At 43.1% G+C, this 6,862-nt stretch overlaps 1 non-coding gene across 1 annotated transcript; it reads right to left on the minus strand.

Moving 5' to 3' along the window:
- Window positions 1-6,245: 6,245 nt before the first annotated feature.
- LOC148163993 (signal recognition particle RNA) lies at window positions 6,246-6,533 on the minus strand. Its single transcript, XR_015768665.1, has one exon.
- Window positions 6,534-6,862: the final 329 nt, after the last annotated feature.

Below are 6,862 nucleotides of genomic sequence, written 5' to 3' on the forward strand. Positions count from 1 at the left end.
TCCCTTATCGTTCCTCCCATGGACTGCTGCCAGAGGCTTTATGGGTTTCTCTTCAGTCTGCCCACCTCAAATTCATCCCCCATTCATCCCCATCAGAGTGATGGTCTTAAATACAAGTCTGACCGCATCTCTTTATTTATAATCTGTCAATGGTTCCTCCCGGATGACAGGATAAAGGGATAAATCCTACACATGGCACTCAGACTCAGAACTTCCCAAGAGGAAGGCCTTGCTGATTGCCTAGCTCTGTTTTCTGTCATTCCCTTTTAGTTCATGCTGAACTGCTCACAATCCCTGCATACACCATGCTGCCTTCCAACCTACATGTCGCTGCCTGAGCTGTGCCTCTACCCGGGGTGGCTCTCCTTTTACTCTCCACCTCCAGAAGGTTTGGTTTCCTACTCTCTGGCCCCATAATACCTTGTGCATTGCTTTATCATTTTATGCACCACGCAGCCCTTTTTCTCCCTCACCTTCTCCCTCTTTGGGTCTTTTTCCTCAGTTGGAATGTAGCCCCCTTTAAGCCCCCGGTTAAGAGTAGAAACCGTTCTGTCCATCTCTGAACCCCTGCCGCCTAAGAGCTGCTCAGTAAATGTCAGGAGAAATGATGCTCCCATAGTTTTTGATGACAATGATATAGAAATGTTTATACAATCCATGCGGTCCCCTCAGCAAAAAGGGTCTTTATGCTCGAAGTCACTCATGGTGTTTTAAATCCAATCAACATTCTTTATCCTCTGTCCCATCACATATCAATTTGAATCTGCCCCATTTCAAGGGTTCAACAGCCATGTGTGCCTGGTGGCTACCATATTGGACCACACAGTTCCAAAGCACAGGGATTATAATGTTTAGGGCTGTTATCAAATGTGGAACAGTATATCGGAAATCCTAAACACTGGCACTAAAATGTAAAGAGGCACTAAACATTTGCTGATTTCTCCTTGCCCATGACACGAATATTAAAAGGTAATGTTCCCCCAAGACATTGTTTTCCTCTTGGTGAAGAATTATGGAGAAGGAAGCCATTTAAAAATTTTTTAAACCGGGGGAAAAGAAAATATATAGTTAAAATATTTGTCTGTGTGATATTTGTCATCTCTATGAATGAAGCCAACAAGAATAGAATAAAAAGCAAGGCAGATAACCACTATCCCTTCTAAATTCCTGGCATGTTGGGGAAGAAAAGCTATTTGCAAATAGGAACAGCGTTCTGCACACTGTAAGGCCTGCCCCTTGGGGAGGATCCCGCGCTCAGCCCTGATGTGTCTGGTCGCATGGATGTCTTCCAGGACTCAGTCCTTTCATGTTAAAGGCATAAGGGACGGAAAAGCCTCCGAGTAAAATTTAAGCCACATAACAAATGTTTTCTTCCCACAAATCTTGTTTTCCTTGTAGTGAGGAAACAAGGGCTTTAGCTCGAACCACAAACTGTAACCCAAGGTGGGGAAAATGTCCAGGAAGAAAAGTGGAAGATCTCAAATAGGTTGGAACAAAGAGGGGCTGGGGGTGGGGAGTAGGGGGGTGGAGATTAATCTTATTAGGATCGTATATCATGAGGGTGTCAGGTGTGAAAGCAAACGAATGGCCTGTGTTTATCTGAGCTAAACCGTGTGGCTCACCCAAACATTCACTTCCCAGAGCGTTTTTTTTGCCCGTAATAAATTGGCCAAGTCGTCGTAGGGTGTTGATAATAAAGTACGTTTAGGTGCAGTTAGAGATTTCTTGCCAGGTTTTCAATGCAACCACCCTCTCCCACTCTCTTTTTCTCTCCTTCTTCCTCTCCCTCTCCTTTTTATCACAGCTGATTCGCAGGGCCCTTTGGAAAGATGAAGTAGGTAGAAATCAAAATAAATGGATTCTATTAAAACCGGCAATGCATCAACTGCTTGATAAAGTGATTAATATACAGCTTAGGATGGTGATTGATTAAACTCTTTAATCAAAGTGCTAAACTGACTTAATATGGAGAGTTTCAACATGTTCAAAGTGTACATTTTCCCTGCCTAAGGTTCACGGTTGTTTATGTAACTTTTCTGAAGTATATCCCTTAGGTCTAACCTTTGGAGAACCGGGGCTCTGGAATGTGTAAGGATTATAAAGTTTCACAAACTGCATTAGCTGCTGAAATGTGCTCATGAATTATAGGAACTTTCCACCAGGCAACAAGTCGTTTTTCAGCATTTTGGACCCCTTCCTCAAGCAGGTTCTTCGCGTGCATCACTTTGTAACTCTTTAAACCTTAATGTGTAGAGCAAGATGGTGCAAGTTTTAAAAGGTCCCATGTTCACCTTTCATTCTCTCCTATAAGCACTGATTGCTTTATTGCATAAGAGCAAGATTTGGGTGGTGAGGGAGGAGGCTGCATTCTCCCCTGAAGGTAGTTTTGTGTTCATTAGAAATGGAGATTCTTCATCCAGTGTGCCATTCTCAGCATCAGGCATCATTTTTGACACAATTAAGCATCTGCTCATCAATTTAGTAAGCCATTTGACTCCTGAAAGTTTATGACACTGAAATAGACTTTTTTTCGACACTTGTTCTCCAAAGGCTAAATAAGAATGTTTTGGGGATTGAGCTTGGGGAGAAGGGGAGAGGAGAGAACTATGTGTATCCATGGCCAAGCGTGGGTGCCCCATGTGGTATCTATGTGATGGAGGCAATTCAAGGAATTTATTTCCTTCACAACATAGTTCCCTGTGTCAAGTGCTATGTTAGGCACTGTGAGGGTAACAAAAATAAAAATTAACAATGCTCCAATTTGAGGATCTGAGTACACAGCCAAGGAGATTATCCAAGGTGGAGAAAGTGCTTTCTTGAAGAAGTTAGAAAGACAATTCTTGTGATGAAGACTTGACTAAGCCCAAGAAGAGTAGGGACCAGTGGGAATCCTTCCAAGTTACAATTGTTGGTGATTTGGCTTTGAAAGATGAATAGAATTCAGATGGGGAGTTAGGTGCCTGGTAGTGAGGCTCTTGGGAGGTGCAGCACTCATTACTCAGAGGTGGTTAAGCATTTCTTGGGGTCACTAAGGAGCCCAGTTTGTCTGGAGCACAGTGTTCATTTAAAGGGAAAGTGGGGCATGAGGTGGGAAGGGTAGGTTCTTGAAGTATCACTCTCTTTCCACCTTCCCTATTTTCTGGTAAGCATCTAGGCCATCTCTTTCACATTTCACCCTCTGTTCACCAAATTTTCTCTTCCTTCCCTACAGAGATCATACTCACCCTCATGCCAAGAGAGACAACTCCAAGTCTCACCCAGTTCTGCATCCTGCTCAAAGTCTAAGATGTCCCTGTGATGCGCAGCCCTCTCCATCCAGTCTGGAAAGGACTCCCACAGTCTAGCCACATAAGAATTAAAAAGAAATGTGACCTGCTCCCTTCCCCTGTATACCCATTATAAAATACAGAACAGAGAAAGGATAGTAAGCAATTGCTAGCCTACAGCACCCCTGAAATCCCACTGGACAGACATTGTGAACCGCCCCACCCACCCACCCTGGGGCAACTTGCCTAGGCCTGACTTTGTTGTCTGTGAGGAGCTCCCTTATATATTGATCTCTGTGGTCCCTGATCCACCCTACAAGAATTTTCTCCCGGTCTGTTCTCCTAAGCCATATCTGAAATGGGTATTGAGAAAAAATTGGCCTCCTTAGGAGCAACACAGCTTTTTATTAGCCCAATTCCAGCCCAAGTGTTGTTTTAAAACTGTTAAACAACTCCAGTGTTCCTAAGCCAGACTTTTGGTTTCTTTGGCAAGATATTTCCTGTAGAAACTTGGTAGGTGCTGATGTATTTGTTCCTCATCAGTGCTGTGCATCAGCAACTGCATTGGATGTTCTTTCTAGATCGTGTCTCATGTATATTTTCTCTCTTTACACTAGCTTTCAAATGTCCTTCTTAATTTCCTGGTGGCTGCGCTGATTGGGGAGACCACACTCTTCATCAGATATGTCCTTTAAGGCTGAAACACTGTCACCTGGGAAATCTCACTGGGACCCTGTCTCCATAAGCCTTTCTTTCTTTTTTTTTTTTAATTTTTTAGTGTTATGTTAATCACCATATATTACATTATTAGCTTTTGATGTAGTGTTCCATGATTCATTGTTTGTACATAACACCCAGTGCTCCATGCAGAACGTGCCCTCTTTAATACCCATCACCAGGCTAACCCATCCCCCTACCCTCCTCCCCTCTAGAACCCACAGTTTGCTTTTCAGAGTCCATCGTCTCTCATGGTTCATCTCCCCCTCTGGCTTACTCCCCTTCATTCTTCCCCTCCTGCTATCTTCTTCTATTTCTTTTTTCTTAACATATGTTGCATTATTTGTTTCAGAAGTACAGATCTGTGATTCAACAGTCTTACACAATTCACAGCGCTCACCATAGCACATACCCTCCCCAATGTCTATCACCCAGCCACCCCATCCCTCCCCCCCCACCAATCCAGCAACACTCAGTTTGTTTCCTGAGATTAAGAATTCCTCATATCAGTGAGGTCATATGATACATGTCTTTCTCTGATTGACTTATTACACTCAGCATAACACCCTTCAGTTCCATCCATGTCGTTGCAAACGGCAAGATCTCATTCCTTTTGATGGATGCATAATATTCCATTGTGTATATATACCACCTCTTCTTTATCCATTCATCTGTCGATGGACATCTCGGCTCTTTCCACAGTTTGGCTGTTGTGGACATTGCTGCTATAAACATCGGGGTGCACGTACCCCTTCGGATCCCTACATTTGTATCTTTGTGGTAAATACCCAGTAGTGCAATTGCTGGATCATATGGTAGCTCTATTTTCAACTGTTTGAGGAACCTCCATACTGTTTTCCAGAGGGGTTGCACCAGCTTGCATTCCCACCAACAGTGTAGGAGGGTTCCCCTTTCTCCACAACCCCGCCAACATGTCGTTTCCTGACTTGTTAATTTTAGCCATTCTGACTGGTGTGAGGTGGTATCTCATTGAGGTTTTGATTTGGAATTCCCTGATGCCGAGCGATGTTGAGCACTTTTTCATGTGTTTGTTGGCCATTTAGATGTCTTCTTTGGAAAAATGTCTGTTCATTCAGAAGTGCCCATTTCTTGATTGGATTATTTGTGCTTTGGGTGTTGAGTTGGGTAAGTTCTTTATAGATTTTGGATACTAGCCCTTTATCTGATATGTCATTTGCAAATATTTTCTCCCATTCTGTCGGTTGTCTTTTGCTTTTGTGGACTGTTTCTTTTGCTGTGCAAAAGCTTTTTATCTTGATGAAATCCCAATAGTTGATTTTTGCCCTGGCTTCCCTTGCCTTTGGTGATGTTTCTAGGAAGAAGTTGATGCAGCTGAGGTCAAAGAGGTTGCTGCCTGTGTTCTCCTTTAGGATTTTGATGGAATCCTGTCTCACGTTTAGGTCTTTCAACCACTTCGAGTCTATTTTTGTGTGTGGTGTAAGGAAGTGGTCCAGTTTCATTCTTCTGCATGTGGCTGTCCAATTTTCCCAACACCGTTTGTTGAAGAGACTGTCTTTTTTCCATTGGACATTCTTTCATGCTTTGTCAAATATTAGTTGACCATAGAGTTGAAGGTCCATTTCTGAGCTCTCTATTCTGTTCCATTGATCTATGTGTCTGTTTTTGTGCCAGTACCATACTGTCTTGTTGATGACAGCTTTGTAATAGAGCTGGAAGTCCGGAATTGTAATGGCGCCAGCTTTGCTTTTCTTTTTCAATATTCCTCTGGCTATTCGGGGTCTCTTCTGGTTCCACACAAATTTTAGGATTATTTGTTCCATTTCTTTGCAAAAAGTGGATGGTATTTTGATGGGGATTGCATTGAATGTGTAGATTGCTCTAGGTAGCATTGACATCTTCACAATGTTGGTTCTCCCAATCCATGAGCATGGAACATTTTTCCATTTCTTTGTGTCTTCCTCAATTTCTTTCATGAGTATTTTATAGTTTTCTGAGTACAGCTCCTTTGCCTCTTTGGTTAAATTTATTCCTAGGTATCTCAAGGTTTTGGGTGCTATTGTAAATGGGATCGACTCCTTGATTTGTCTTTCTTCTGTCTTGTTGTTGGTGTATAGGAATGCCACTGATTTCTGTGCATTGATTTTATAGCCTGCTACTTGACTGAATTCCTGTATGAGTTCTAGCAGTTTTGGGGTGGAGTCTTTTGGGTTTTCCACATACAGTATCATATCATCTGCAAAGAGTGAGAGCTTGACTTCTTCTTTGCCGATTTGGATGCCTTTGATTTCTTTTTGTTGTCTGATTGCTGTGGCTAGGACTTCTAATACTATTTTGAATAGCAGTGGTGAGAGTGGACATCCCTGTCGCATTCCGACCTGGGCCGGTTCACCCCTCCTTAGGCAACCTGGTGGTCCCCCGCTCCCGGGAGGTCACCATATTGATGCCGAACTTAGTGCGGACACCCGATCGGCATAGCGCACTACAGCCCAGAACTCCTGGGCTCAAGCGATCCTCCTGCCTCAGCCTCCTGAGTAGCTGGGCCTACAGGCGCGCGCCACCGTGCCCGGCTCGCATTCCTGACCTTAGAGGAAAAGGTCTCAGCTTTTCCCCATTGAGAATCATATTCGCTGTAGGTTTTTCATAGATGGCTTTTATGTTATTGAGGTATGTACCCTCTATCCCTATACTCTGAAGAGTTTAGATCAAGAAAGGATGCTGTACTTTGTTAAATGCTCTTTCTGCATCTATTGAGAGGATCATATGATTCTTGTTCTTTCTTTTGTTAATGTATCGTATCACGTTGATTGATTTGCAGATGTTGAACCAGCCTTGCAGCCCAGGGATAAATCCCACTTGGTCATGGTGAATAATCCTTTTAATGTACTGTCGGATCCTAT

The sequence above is a fragment of the Eumetopias jubatus genome, unplaced genomic scaffold, assembly GCF_037043125.1.
Source record: "Eumetopias jubatus isolate StellerSeaLion01/CBP00866 unplaced genomic scaffold, mEumJub1_p1.0 scaffold_7, whole genome shotgun sequence".
In the NCBI taxonomy this organism is placed as follows: domain Eukaryota; kingdom Metazoa; phylum Chordata; class Mammalia; order Carnivora; family Otariidae; genus Eumetopias; species Eumetopias jubatus.